At 44.5% G+C, this 15,238-nt stretch overlaps 1 long non-coding RNA gene across 1 annotated transcript; it reads left to right on the top strand.

The window, feature by feature from the left end:
- The first annotated feature begins 29 nt into the window (after positions 1 to 29).
- On the top strand, positions 30 to 13,367 carry LOC309638001. Its single transcript, XR_014250939.1, has 3 exons — positions 30 to 134; positions 546 to 799; positions 7,927 to 13,367. It is a non-coding gene; the product is annotated as an uncharacterized lncRNA (long non-coding RNA).
- Positions 13,368 to 15,238: the final 1,871 nt, after the last annotated feature.

Here is a 15,238-nt window from a genome sequence, read left to right on the forward strand (position 1 = left end):
GGCTGCGGCGGGAGGCGCGTGGCTCTGCCCGAGGGCCCTGCGGGGCTGGCTGGAGCACCGGCGGACCCCGCGTTAGAGGCCGGAGGCTGGGAGGCAGCCGAGGGCGTGTGAAAAGCACGTGTTTGCACCGCAAGGTGAGCGGCTCGCAGACCCGGTAGAGCGGGGGCGTCAGACGGTCTCTGTCGAACAGTTTAAACCCAGCTTTTCAGGTCAATCACCGTCTGAGGGTGTTTTTGAGTTCTGGCAAAGCATTTAACAAACTGTTTTTATAAGGAAGAAACCCTGAGAGTTGGAAGGGCCTTTGTCGCCTTATCCAGGTCCCAGAGGAAAAAATTCCGATTTTTAGATGAAGGGAGTTGACACGTGTGGACCAGCTAGAGCGAGCCAGGCTCATTGTTATCCTCTGAGCAGGGAAATGCTGTCGTCCTGTTTTGCTGATGTGTAACGTGAGGTCCGCGAAGATTAATTAGGTGACTTCCCCGAAGACCTGAGACTTGCAAGTGGTCAAAGTCCCAAGTAATTTTATTATTTGTGCTTCATCATAGGCGGGGGCAAGACTGAAGGCCGGGTAGAACAGTTTGGACTTATTCTGAACCCTTTCTTCAGATGTTACAAGGTGATGGTTGGTAGGCTGAGCTGAGCCTCTCAAAGACCTGAGACCCTCTCTCAGGCTGACTTAAGTAACCCTCGGAGGTAATGGAAATGCCTGAGAAGAAATTGAGATACTGCAAGACTCCCTGGGCTCTGGAAGGTGAAACACCGCTCATAGAAATATTAATTTTAAAAAAATCCTTTACTGGTAAGCATATTTGGATGGTGAGACTTTTTGTAAGACAAGTGAAGTCTTCTCAGGCTTATGCCTACTATATTTTACACAGAAAAGTGGGGTATGCGAAATTTGCTGTTTTTGTCAAAGTATCATTTAAAAAGCATAGGAGCATGTGTCAAAGATTTACCTAACCCATTAATTAGGGAACCAGCAGGATGATAAAAAAGAATTTGAAACACTGGTTTATAGAGTCAGTGTAAAAATGAGTGCTGGAGTAGACCGCAGGGTTAGGTACAAAACTGGCTGATGTCCTACAGAGCAGTAAGACCTTAACCTCTGGGGCAAACTTTTTTTTCCCTATTGGACAAATCAGGTGCATCTCTACTAGCTGTCATTTACTGAAGACCCATTCTATGCCAGTGTTTGAGTGAGGGGAGATGGTGAAGAAGACAGACATTCCTGGCAGAGAGTTCATCTTGGGTCCACCTTTGGTCTGTTAAACTGTTCCCAGGAGTCCAGGCCATGCCGTTTAAACGTGGCTGCTATGGCCTTGTGGGTGGAGACCAGTACTCGGCAAAAGGGAAGCATTGTGAGTTTGTTCAGTGTTCCACCTGAGCGTGAAGATCCTTGTATCCATGCCCAGGAGGCTGCACTCTCTGTTGAGGCCAGTGGAGATCCACCGAAGGGAAAACCAGTGTTGTGTCTGGTCATCCAGTTCTTAGTGCAGTCATTTGCTCCCCGTATGCTCCCACTGTGTCCTCGGAGTGTAATGCTTCTGGAGAAGATTAAGACACGCGGAAGCCCAGCCAAGACCTCACCTAAAGCTCTAATCATCCTGTAATATGAGCAGGTTCCCCCAGTGCTTATGAAGGCTTTGGGAGGGGGATGTCCTATCTGGTTAGACCTTAGAGCGTTGATTGCAGGGGAGGGGGCTTCCTAGGAGGGCAGTTGATCCTGTTCTGCATGCGGAGAATCCCGGACACCCCTCGTGGCCGCAGGTGCTGGGAGGAGCTCTCCCTGCTGTGATGAGTCCTAGGGGCACAGTGCTGTGCTCAGTGTTGGAGCTAAATGTTTACTTTTGAACATTACAGAGTAGAATCTACCATGTTTGGCACTCCTGCAGGCATAGTATTATTTTAATTTCCGATCTTTAAACCATCAAGTGCTGTTATAATGATGTGTGAAAAGCCTGTCGTGCTCAGTCACGAGGGACATTCTGACATCGTTGTTTAGTTAACCGTGCAAACTGGGAGCCAGAAGCACCTGGGCTCCCTCTGTCTCACTGACCCATCACTTCTGTTGGTTGCAACGTCCTGGTGATCCTGTCTCCTAAGTATTTTTTCATTTCCCCCCCTTTTCCTCTACCACTGTCTTACCTCAGGCGCTTATCATGTTTGGGTTACTGTTGCTTAGATTACTGGGTTACTGTAACAGCCACTGACCGGTTTTGCTGATCTCAGCCCTGCATCTGCAATCCACTCTTTTCCTGCTTCCTGACTGATCTCCCTACCTTGTAAACCTGACACGATACTCATAATTCTCCCCTAATCATCCCCCCCTTGGCTGAAAATCTCACAGTGGGACCCCTTCGCCTCCGAACAAATCCAGACTTCTTAGCCTGACCTATAAGGTCCTCAAGACTTGGCCCTAGCCTACTGCCCAGTTTATCTCTCACCAACCCCACACTTGAACCTTTTCGTTACCGGTGAACTTGGGATGCTCAGCTTCTCTGACTCTCCGTATTTGCATGTTCTCTTGTGCCAGGCACTATCTTATCTAGGAAGTCTCCTCTGACCCTCCACTGCGTGTGTCCCCTCCTGTGATTTCACAGCAGATCTCCGGTGATCTCCTCAGGCTACTCTTTCTCAAAGTAGCTGTCACTGTGTTATGTGTGTGGTGAGTCACTTGTCTTATTACTCACCCAAGGGATACCTGGGGAAGTCTCCTACCCTTACGGTAAACCCCACTGCCCTTCTCCTGACACACTCCGTGACACAAAATACTCTGTGAATGTGTGTTAAAAGTTCTTATCTCTGCCATATTTTTCCATGCTTGATAATATGTTGTGAGTAAATTGCTCCCTTTTTATTAAGTTGTCAGAAGGAATTAACATCAGTGCTTTTGTGCTTTGAAATATTTCTTTTTCAGTGAGTGGTAGCTCACGGAGAAAGAATTTGACTATTGCTAGGTCCCTGCAGTAAAACAAACTAGAAAAAGTGGTACCAAGGAAACTATGGTATCATTAACTCTATAAATTTCTGGGGGGAAAATATGTTATGTCTTCCATTAGTCGTTAAAGATCGTTAGTCATGTTCTGTGTTCTGTATCACAACTGTTTCCTGCAATGACATTGCTTGAGGTCAGTTAAACCTATGCTGTTATTATGCTTTCTTTTCCTAATTAATGCTCTTTTTTTTTTTCCTAGTTAGGCTTTGTATCATCTTCCTACACAGCCTTGTATGTTCACATCAGAGATATTAATGGTAATCTTCTGGAATCTTACATGCTTTTGAGTGTTCTTTCCTAGTCCCAATAGTTATGATTTAGAGAAGAAAGACATTTCAGAAGTAAACATCTGGCTCACTGGTTTACCCCTGCCTTAGTTCTCTTAGTTCCCATCACCTGTGTGATGTGTTCATTCACCCAAGGCTGGTTTTATCCACTTTTTTGGGGGTGTTTGTGCAAACATTAAGCCAGCCTTGGGCTCTAGGATTACTTTTCAACCGGCAAAGAAATCTCCCTCAGGCATCCCCGTCTGAGAATGATTGGAACTGATGGATATTATTGTGTAAGAAATGGCAAGGTTTTTCCCAGAGTCCTCCCAGTTTCTCACGTTTACACCAAAGCTTAACTTATAACCTGTCCAAATGCATAGAAAAGAACAAGAACAATGGCCACAATAAAAAGTCAGCTGAAAAGAGCCACAAAAAAATCATAAGCTCTGTATTCAGCACAGTGTTACATAGTGTACATTGGCTCCAGGGTTTTGAAAGAGAGCATCCCTGTTTGGTGGAACAGAGGGCGTCCTTGCTGACCAGCAAAGGTGACCCAGACTCTCCTTTCTGTAGAAGAAAGTTTAAAGTTCTATTCATAAACCACCACTTTAAGACTTTAAAAAAAGATTGAAAAGACACAGTCAATCCTCACTATTCTCAGATTCTGTATTTGAGAATTCACCTAACTTGTGAAAATTTATTTGTAACCTCAAAATCAGTACCCCCCCCCGGGGCTTCCTCTGTTATTTGCAGACAGGTACAGACTTGAGTCTCCCTACACGCGTGTTCCCTGCTGAGACTGATCAAGGAGACCTCTGCCTTCTTGTTCTAGCCCACACTGTAAATAAATGTCCTTTGTGTGGTCTATTTAGTATAATGTTTTCCACATTTTTGTTTTTTGTTGTTGGTGGTGGTGGTGCTGGTGGTGATTTTGCTGTTTAAATGGTCCCCAAGTCTAGTGCTGAAGTGCTGTCCAGTGTCCCTAAGAGCAAGAAGGCTGTGACATGCCTCACGGGGAAAATACGTCGTTCAGGCATGAGCTACAGTGCTGCTGGCATGAGTTTGATCCTAATGAATCAACAATATATATTAAATAAGATGTCTTTAAACAAAAATACATATCAAGGTTCTGTGTTGATCAGTTGATGAAAATGTTGTGACCAGAGGCTCACAGGAACCTGGCCCTGTGTTTTTCCTAGGAGCCGTGGGTCAGTATCCGCTAATTCTGTATTCACTAACTACATCGACTTTGGAGAATCTAACTTCCGTGAATAACAAGAATTAACTGTCTGTGCAGCAGTCAGAGCTTGGGTTCTCCTAGAAGCAGACCCCAAGAAAAGAGTTTGTTTGGGAAATGATCCCAGGAAACGTTGGTGTGGGGTAGGAAAGTAAGACAAGAGAGCAGAGGCAGCCAATAAAGGGTGAATTATCAAGCAAATTACTTCCATAGGCAACTGATGGTCAACGCAGGCAGCTCTGGGAGCCAGTGAAGAACATGTGCCTTGGAGTTTAATTCCATTACAGTCCAAGAACAGAGTTTGTATGAATTCAGTTCCTTTAGATTTGCTCAAGTTTGTTTAGCAAACCATACGTTGAGAGCATATGGTCTATCTTGGTGAAGTTTCCACGTCCCTTAGAAAAGAATGTGTATTCTATCATGGTCCGATGGATATTCTCTAAATGTCACCTACTGATTTTCTGTCCACTTGTTTTGTAGATTTCTGAGAGAGGGATGTTGATGTTTCCAAGTACAATTGTGAATTTGCCTATTTCTCCATTCAGTTCTATCAGTTTCGGCTTCCTGATCTGTTGTTAGGTGCATACAAATTGATGATTGTATGTCTTCTTGATGAATTGCCTCTTCTATCATTATGTCTTGTCCCTTTTTATCTCTGATAAATAATTTTCCTTGATATGAAGTGTAATTTATTTGATATTAATATAGACAATACAGCTTTCTTTTCATTGGGATTTATGTGGTTTATCTGTTTCCAAACTTTTAATGTATGTGTTGGGTTGGCCAAAAAGTTTGTTCGGGTTTTTCTGTAACAGCTTATGGAAAAACCCGAACGAACTTTTTGGTCAACCCAATATATCATCATATTTAAAGTAGGTTTCTTGTAGACGGTATATAGGTTTCTTTGGTTTAGATCCAATCTCACCGTCTTTGTTTTTGAAATGGTGTGATGTGATGTGTTTATCCATGTGGTTGAATTAGTCCCACCATTTTGTGATTTTTCTGTTTGTTTCCTCCGCTTTTCCTTCTTCTGTTCCCCCTTTCTGCCTTCCTTTGAGTATTTTTTTAGTATTCTATTTTAATATATCAGTTAGTTTTTTGGCTGTATCCCTTTGTGTTTTTTTTAGTGGTTGCTCTAGGGATTATAGTACACAGGTCTAAGTTTTTACAGTCTAGTTAGAGTTAATTTTTTTTTTTTTTATAGCTTCAGGAAAAACCTAGAAGGCTTACAACCACATAGGTCTCTTTACCCTCCCCCTTTATCTTACGGGGTCACATGTATCGTATTTACATACACTGACAGCTTCCCAGACAATGTGAAATTGTTGCTTTCAACCTTCATACATATTTTAGAGAACTTAAAAAGGGAAAAATATCACTTAACCAGATATTTATCATTTTTATTGTGTTTCCTTCATTCCTGAAGTTCCAAGTTTCCCTCTGGGAACATTTTCCTCCAGCAGAAACTTCCTTTAGCAATTTCTCTTAGAGCAAACATACCAGTAGTGAATTCTTTTGTTTTCCTTCACCTGAGAATACCCTTATTTTACCTTCACCCCTGAAGGATATTTTCACTGCATATAGAATTCTGCGTTGGTATTTCTTTCAGCACTTTAAAGATTTCACTCCACCGCTTTTATGAATTCTAACAAGGAATCCTTTGTATTCTCTAGCATCTGTGGTATTTGATTATTATTCCCCTACACGTAATGTATTATTTTGCTATGGCTGCTTTGAAGACTTTATCTTTGGTTTTCAGCAGTTTAGTTTTGATGTGTATATGCATGGGTTTATTTATTTTTTTGAGTTTACCTTGTTTGGGGCTCACTGAACTTCTTGAATCTCTAAATTTATGTCTTTCACTAAATTTGAGGAGTTTTTGGTCATTATTTCTTCAAATATTTTGACTGTCACACATCTCTCTCCCCTTCTTAGGAACTCCAATGATATGGGTGTCGTCCCACAGGTCCCTGTGACTGTTTATGTTTCAATCCTTTTTCTGTCTGTTCTTCAGATTGGATCATTCCTATGGATCCATCTTCAAGTTCAGGGCACTTTTTTCTGTCATCTGCATTCTGCCCTTGAGCCTCCCAAGTGCCTTGTTTCTTTCAGACATTCTATTTTTCAGTTCTAAAATTTCCATTTGGCTCTTTCTTATAGTTTCTCTTTTTCTGCTGACAGTTTATCTTTATTTTCATTTTAGAAGTGCTCACACTTACCTCATGGAGGAAGGTTATAATGGCTGCTTTAGATTATCGACTCCTGTTGGTTTTATTTTACATTGCGTCATGTGTTCGGTCTCTTGCATTTGACCCCTTGGATTTTCTGTTTCTGATGCACCTGCTTCGGGCTGCCCAGTCCTGCACTGGGCAGTGCTGCACTTGATGATGCCATGTCTTGGGTTCTCAGCTAGGCTATTAGATCTCTGCTGATTAGATTAGGACCATTGATTCTCCTTCTTCAACAGCGTCTTTGATCGTGCTGGACAGTTTGAATTAAATTGAAGTAAGCGGATTCATTGTAGAAAATTCACAAGGCCAACCCAGCCAGTGTAATACTTTGTTTATTACAATATGATTATTATCTTGAATAACTCTTTTCGTTCTAAGCATCTGTGGGATTTCATGGGAAAGAAATATGGTGCACATTCCATACCACCCAGCATTTTCAGCCCAATTAAAATTGCAGGCAGCCTTCATGAATATCATTGTGTACTTTGCAGAGACTCCACAGGTACCCAGCCCAGATGGAATTAACCCATTAGTGTTGCTGTCAATCACAGGAAGTTGAGACAAAGTGTTTATTAACATTATTGACCTAAAAGGAAGGATCTGCCATTCATCTGACATGGTCACCTGCTTCATTAACTTACTGGCAGCATTTAGCAAGGCTGGAAAATTGATTGATTGATTGATTCATTCATTCCCGCCTTCAGCAGACATTTTTTTTTTCTTTTTGCCATGCTGTGCAGCATGCGGGATCTTAGTTCCCTGACCAGGGATCGAACCTGTGCCCCCTGAAGTGGAAGCGTGGAGTCTTAACCACTAGACTGCTGGGGAAGTCCCAGCAGACATCTTTTGATCGTTCATTATGTGTCAGGCGGCGGCAGCAGAGGGTTCTGCTGAAGTGCAGCTGAGCCCTGGGTGCCCACGGAGTGACGAGTTTGTTGAGGAGAAGCTGTGGGACGGCAGGTCTCCACACTTTCTGCTGAGGCAGAGAAGGGAGAGTGAGGCTCCAGTGGAACGGGTCCAGGAAGCCACAGGGGAGGGAGGGTCTTAGCACCCGTATTTGCTATAACAACATCAGTAGGAGTTCAGTAACTCTTAAGTTCAGTAACTTAAGCAATATCGGAAAGCCGCAATGTGCCACACCTATCATCCAACATTACCATAGAGGTCGGCACAACTATGTTTGTTATTTTACAGATCAAGAAATTGAAGCACAGAGAGCCTAAATAGCTTGCCCAGCGTCTCCCAGTTAGTAAGTGGATGATCTGCTCTGGAAGCTCAGACGCTGAACCACAACGTTTTCTCTGTGTGATCAGAGAACCAAGGACATGGATTATGGTGAAAACATACGTACAGAGTTTCTGGTGAGCAATACTTTTTTTAAAGCCAGAAAATACAAATATTGTGTCAAAAAAAAAATCAAACACCTTATTATTTTAATCCAAGTGAGTCTACTCTGTGTTAAATTGAATTCAGATAAATGAATTTGATATAAATGGAAAAGGATTACCGATTAGGGAGGTTTGATGGAATACTCTCAGGAAAATATGTTTATGGGTTTAAGACCATCTGACATTAATATGTGGAGATTTTTATTAAAGGAAATGGATGAAATCAATGAATTGTAATTATTGCTGATTGTTTTTTAAAATTCTGCCAAAATACACATAACATAAAATTTACCTTCTTAAAGCACTTTAAGTACACAATCCAGCTGCTTCAAGTACAGTGACAACACTGTGCATTCAGTTGCCAAAAGTTTTCATGTAGCCAAAATGAAACTCCGTACCCATTAAACGACAGCTCCCTATTCGTTCCTCTCCCAACCACTTCTCTACTTTCTGTCTGCGAATTTGACTCCTCTAGGGACCTCATGTGAGTAAAATCATACAATATTTGTCTTTTGCAATGGGAATATTTCACTTATCATGATGTCTTCAAGGTTCATCCACATTGTAGCCTGTGTCAGAATTTCCTTCCTTTTAAAGGCTGAACAATATTCCATTGTATCTGTAGATGACATTTCGTTTATCCATCCGTTGATGGACACTGCTTTCACCTTTTGGCTATTGTGAATAATGTTGTGTGAACTTAGGTGTACACTACTTTTAGTTCTTCTGGATATATGCCCAGTTGTTGATTATTTTTAACCAAGGTTCTCCAAATAGTTCTGAGTCTCTTTCCCAACAGATAAGCTATCTGTTATAATAAATAGGGAGAATAGGTAATTTCTGCAAATTTTCGGGGGGGAAAACCTCTCTTGGTTTACAAATTGTATGAGTTAGCTTTCCATTTGCTTTTATTTCTTTTCACTTTTTTTCTTATTGAAGTATAGTTGATATACGATATGTGCTTTCTGTTTTCTACTAGAAAAGTAAGACTAGAAAATAATTGTCCTTCATTGAACCAATTGAGTTAAGAGAGTTGTGATTAACTATTAACTCGGGCCCATGATTTCTGCCCTAGAGCAAGTTGAAAGGCTCTGAGAACATCCTTGCTTTGGAGGATGTCCCACCAGAGTGAAGACATTCAGCTGGAAAACGCTGCTGCCTTGGTCATCAACTCTCAGTTAAATACAGAGCACCGTCCAGACCACTGACTGGAGTACCCCCTTCAGGCAGAGGGCTGGAAGCAGTGCGGGCATTAGCTGCCTTAGTGTGGGAATGAAGGGACCATAAAAACCCTTTGGGCCAGTCTCTGACCTCTGATATCCTTCAGTTTCCATTTCTCTTCAGTGAAAAGAATCAGATTGGTCTGGGAGGAGAGACCACCTTCTTGTTTTGCAGGTCTTAGGAGAGTTGAGGAATCTTTCTTTTTTTCCCAGCCTTAATCTACATGGCACACGTGTATTTGGATTAGAAAGGGTGCCTCAGCCGGGCATATGCAACCCCACGAGAACCTGGCTTGGCGAACTGAGCTGGCTTGACTTCAGCCCTGCTCTTTGTCCCTTCGTCCAGGTGCCCTGAGATAACACGCATCCGTGCACACCTGTGCTTGTTTCACGGCACTCTGGTGGCCCTGATGTCAGGTACGTTGTGAGACAGTAAATGTTTTGTTCATTATGCAAAGTCCCTGGTTGTTTGGCCCAGTGAAGTGTATGGAACTCTTCCGCCAGGCAGACGCGGGAGAGCTGGAGCTGGGAGCTGCCACTGTGGTCCGGGGTGGGCAGGGGAGGCCTTGGGGCTGTGGAGAGATGTGGGTATGTGGCAAGTGGGGAAAGATGCTCTGTCTTCAGAAGATATTTTATCCGATTCCTGTTATGAGCCAAAGCCCATACTACCCAGTACAGAGCAGGCCTTTAGATCAGCAGTAGGCACTGTTGTAGGGTAGACACTATAGTATGCTTTTTTGATCTTCTTTGGGAATGCCATAGCAGGTAGAGAGCTCTAAAATTTTGTGTCTTTCAGAGGATTCTACTCTTTAATATATTCAAGGGAACAGGGACTCAGTAGAAGTGTATATTTTCAAAGAGAAATAATAGATAAAACATGAGATGATCATGGGATGTTTCACCTTTTCTGTCACTAATGCTGGGTATTTAAAGGCAATAAATTCCTTCCTAACTCAAATAAAGTAATGGCAGATACACCAAAGGCCATACATCTTTTTAATGTAGCTGGGGTTAATTTGCTTAATTGTATATTTCTAAGCAACGATTTCTTAAAACTTTGTACTCAATTGATTTTCAGAAACTAGGATCAACTTCTCTGTCGCTGCTCTACCTTTTTGAATTCATATTGAGTACTAATTGCAGATCTCAAGCCCATTAAGAAATGATTACATTGAATCTGGATAACTATATTCCTTTCTATTGAAATTTTCCACAGGAAAATGTTTACTTTTTCTGGTAAATTACAGATATTGAAAATTGCAGTTCATTCCTCAGCGTCTTCGGGAGGTGCTTATGAATGGTTACCATGAGCCAGGTGTGTCCTAAACACCAGGAAGATGGTGGTGAACCAGAGTCTTGCTTTCAGGGAGCTCACATTCTGGTGCAGGGAAGTGAAAAATAATAGACAAATAAAATAATTTCAATATTAAATATCGTGTAGAAAATACACCAGGGTCCTGATTTTAAAAGGTGCTGGCTGGGGCTTTGTCAAGAAAGATTTCTCAGAGGAGGTCAGGTTTGAGTTGAAAGCCAGATGATGGCAAGAAGCTACGCATACGAATGTCTGAGGGGAGAAGGTGCCCAGCAGAGGGAACCAGTGCCAAAGCCCTGCGGCAGGAAGAAGCTTGGGAGTTCAAGGAACAGAGGAGAGACTGCTGAGGCTTTAATCTAGCAAGAGGTGGGGAGGATGGACAAAGCCGAGGGGGAAGAGTAGGAAATGACCACATCACTTAGGACCTTGTAGGTTATGTTCAGAGTTATCCTGAGATTAAAGAGAAATTATTGGAAAAGTTTAAATAGGAAGATGTCTTGAAAAGGCCAGTCTGGAGGCAGAGCTGGAAATGGATGGAGGAGTGACAGAGCAGTCAGGGGTCAATTTAATTCAGATAAGAGATGAATTTGAACCAAGGTGGAGCAGTGAAGATGGAGAGAAGGAAGTCGACTTGGCATGTGTTTTGGACAGAGAGCCTTCAGGACCTTAGGACGAATGGATGGCTGTGGGGTATGAAAGAAGGATATGAGTTAAGGATAACTTCTAGGCATTTGGCTTGAAGATATGGTGGTGCTATTTAGACAAAATTGAAGACCAGGAGAGGGACAATGGAATAAAGTGGGAGTGAAGGATTCATCTTGACGTGTTACCATAAGGTGCATATACCAGAACGATGTTAGGGAATAATTGGAATAGAATGTGATGCAGCTGTTGTAAAAAATGCACTTTTGACTTCCAAGCGGAGGAGTTAAGTTGCAGTTAAGATACTTAAATTCAACCATAGCTCTTGAGCGCCCTCTGTGCTTGATACTGAGAGGGACCAAAGTGAAGCAGACAGCAACTCTGCCCTCAGCAGCTTTCCGTGTACTGTGGGATTCGGATAGCTAGGTAAGTTAACAGGAAACTTTAACTTGCAGGAATTTTAACTGCTGGAAGCAGCCCTGAGAGCCCCATGGCCTGTAGAAATGTGCCGGGGAGGTATGCACCTCCTTCTGAGGGCGGCTGGGAAGATGGCTGGCTGGCCTCAGGCTGAGCTGCACGGCTGCGCTGCAGCAGTCACTCACGCTGGCCTCGCCAGGCTGCCTCGGATCTTATCTGCATCTCAGCAGTGTCTCTGGTTTTAAGGTTTCCAGTGAGCTCAGAGCCATGAGGAGGTGAGGTCTGAGCAGGGCCCAGGGGGATGGGAAAGTCCTATTAGGATCTCCACTGCTGCATCTGCATCCTACAGATTTTGATATGTTGTATTTTCATTTTCATTCTGTTAAAAATACTTTCTAACTTTCCTTCTGATTTTTTTTTTAATTTTTTATTATTTTTTAATTGAAGTATAGTTGATTTACAGTATTAATTTCTGCTGTACAGCAAAGTGACTCAGTTATACATATATATATATATATACGTTCTTTTTTATATTCTTTTCCATTATGATATATCCCAGGACATTGAACATAGTTCCCTGTGCTGTACAGTGGGACCTTGTTGTCCAACCATCCTATATGTAATAGTTTGCACCTTTTGATTTATTTTTGACCCATGGATTATTTAGAAGTATACTATTTAGTTTCCAAATATTTGAGGATTTTTTTTTCAGAGATCTTTCTACTATTGATTATTAACTGTGGTCAGAGAATGTACTTTGTATGACTTGCATCCTTTAAAATATGTTGAGACTTGTTTTACGGCCCAGAATATGGTCTGTCTGGTAAATGTTATGTGTGCACTTAAAAACATGTATTTTACGATTGCTGCATGAAGTAGTCTATAAATGAATTCAATTAGGTTGATTTGGCTGATGGTGTTGTTCAGGTCTTTTATAGCCTATTGGTTTTCTGTTTATTTTTTCTACCACTTGTTGGGAGAGGGGTATTGAAGTCTCTCACTATTACTGTGACTTTTTCTGTTAATCTTTGTAGTTCTATCAGCCTTTGCTTCTATATTTTAAAGCTTCGTTATTACATGTGTAAACATTTAGGATTGTTATATCCTCTTAATCATTATCTTGACACCTTTATCATTATAAAATAATCCTTTTTATCTCTGATAATATTTGTTGCTCTGAAACCTACTTTGTCTGATATTAACATAGGCGCTTCGGCTCTCTTTTCATTACCATGAGCATGATATATCTTTATCCATCCTTTTACTTTTAACTTATTTACGTCTCTTTACTTACAGTGAGTTTCTTGAAGGCAGTGTGTAGTTGAGCAGTTTTTATCTTTTAATTCAGTACAACAATCTCTGCCTTTTAATTGGGGTGTTAGACCACATACACTTAATGTGATTATTGATATGGTTGGGTATAAATCCATCATCTTGCTGTTTGTTTCCTATTTTTTCCATCTGTTTTTGTTTGTTCCTTTGTTCCTCTCTTTTCTGCCTTTTTTGGCAGAAAAGATTGATTTTATTTTATCTCATTTTTTATTATATATTATCCCTTTTGTTGGCTTATTAGCTATCATTAGCTGTAAGTTTTTGTTATTTTAGTGGTTGCTTTAGGGTTGACAGTATACATCTCTAACTTTTATCACAGTGTATCTTTTTTTTTTTTTTAATTTATTTATTTATTTTTGGCTGTGTTGGGTCTTCGTTTCTGTGTGAGGGCTTTCTCCAGTTGCGGCGAGCGGGGGCCACTCTTCATCACGGTGCGCGGGCCTCTCACTGTCGCGGCGTCTCCCGTTGCGGAGCACAGGCTCCAGACGCGCAGGCTCAGTAGTTGTGGCTCACGGGCCTAGTTGCTCCGCGGCACGTGGGATCCTCCCAGACCAGGGCTCGAACCCGTGTCCCCTGCATTGGCAGGCAGATTCTCAACCACTGCGCCACCAGGGATGCCCGCACAGTGTATCTTCAGATGATATTGCACCACTTGACATATAGTATCAGAACCTGAAACTGTACACTTCCATGTATTTTCCCCCTTCGACTTTTGTGCTATTGTCACATCTTTCACGTCTGTGTATGATATAAATGCCACAATACACTTTTATTGTTAATTACCTTTTAAAGAGATATAAATAATAGGACAAAGAGTCTTTATATTCACCATGTAGTTACCGTTTCTGGTGCTTGGGTTTTTGATGTAGATCCAGATTTCCATCTGGCGGCATTTTCCTCCTGCCTGAAGGATTGCTTTGAATACTTCTTGAAGTGCAGATCTGCTGGCAGTGCATCCTTTCAGCTTTTCTACGTCTGAAAAAAACCTTTATTTTGGTTTAATTTTTTAAAATTTTAGAATAATTTTAGATTTACAGAAAAGTTATAAAAACAATAGAGCACCCATATGCCCCTCACACGGTTTCCCCGACGCCGGGAACTCACCTCGCCGCGGCCCCCGACGCCGGGAACTCACCTCGCCGCGGCCCCCGACGCCGGGAACTCACCTCGCCGCGGCCCCCGATGCCGGGAACTCACGTCGCCGCTGCCCCCGACGCCGGGAACTCACCTCGCCGCGGCCCCCGACGCCGGGAACTCACGTCGCCGCTGCCCCCGACGCCGGGAACTCACCTCGCCGCGGCCCCCGACGCCGGGAACTCACGTCGCCGCTGCCCCCGACGCCGGGAACTCACCTCGCCGCGGCCCCCGACGCCGGGAACTCACCTCGCCGCTGCCCCCGACGCCGGGAACTCACCTCGCCGCTGCCCCCGACGCCGGGAACTCACCTCGCCGCGGCCCCCGACGCCGGGAACTCACCTCGCCGCGGCCCCCGACGCCGGGAACTCACCTCGCCGCGGCCCCCGACGCCGGGAACTCACCTCGCCGCTGCCCCCGACGCCGGGAACTCACCTCGCCGCGGCCCCCGACGCCGGGAACTCACCTCGCCGCGGCCCCCGACGCCGGGAACTCACCTCGCCGCGGCCCCCGACGCCGGGAACTCACCTCGCCGCGGCCCCCGACGCCGGGAACTCACCTCGCCGCGGCCCCCGACGCCGGGAACTCACCTCGCCGCGGCCCCCGACGCCGGGAACTCACCTCGCCGCGGCCCCCGACGCCGGGAACTCACCTCGCCGCGGCCCCCGACGCCGGGAACTCACCTCGCCGCGGCCCCCGACGCCGGGAACTCACCTCGCCGCTGCCCCCGACGCCGGGAACTCACCTCGCCGCGGCCCCCGACGCCGGGAACTCACCTCGCCGCGGCCCCCGACGCCGGGAACTCACCTCGCCGCGGCCCCCGACGCCGGGAACTCACCTCGCCGCGGCCCCCGACGCCGGGAACTCACCTCGCCGCGGCCCCCGACGCCGGGAACTCACCTCGCCGCGGCCCCCGACGCCGGGAACTCACCTCGCCGCGGCCCCCGACGCCGGGAACTCACCTCGCCGCTGCCCCCGACGCTGGTGGCTCACATCGCCGCGGCCCCCGACGCTGGTGGCTCACACCGCCGCGGCCCCCGATGCTGGTGGCTCACATCGCC

This window comes from Balaenoptera physalus (genome assembly GCF_965194825.1).
Source record: "Balaenoptera physalus genome assembly, chromosome: 11".
Taxonomy (NCBI): Eukaryota; Metazoa; Chordata; class Mammalia; order Artiodactyla; family Balaenopteridae; genus Balaenoptera; species Balaenoptera physalus.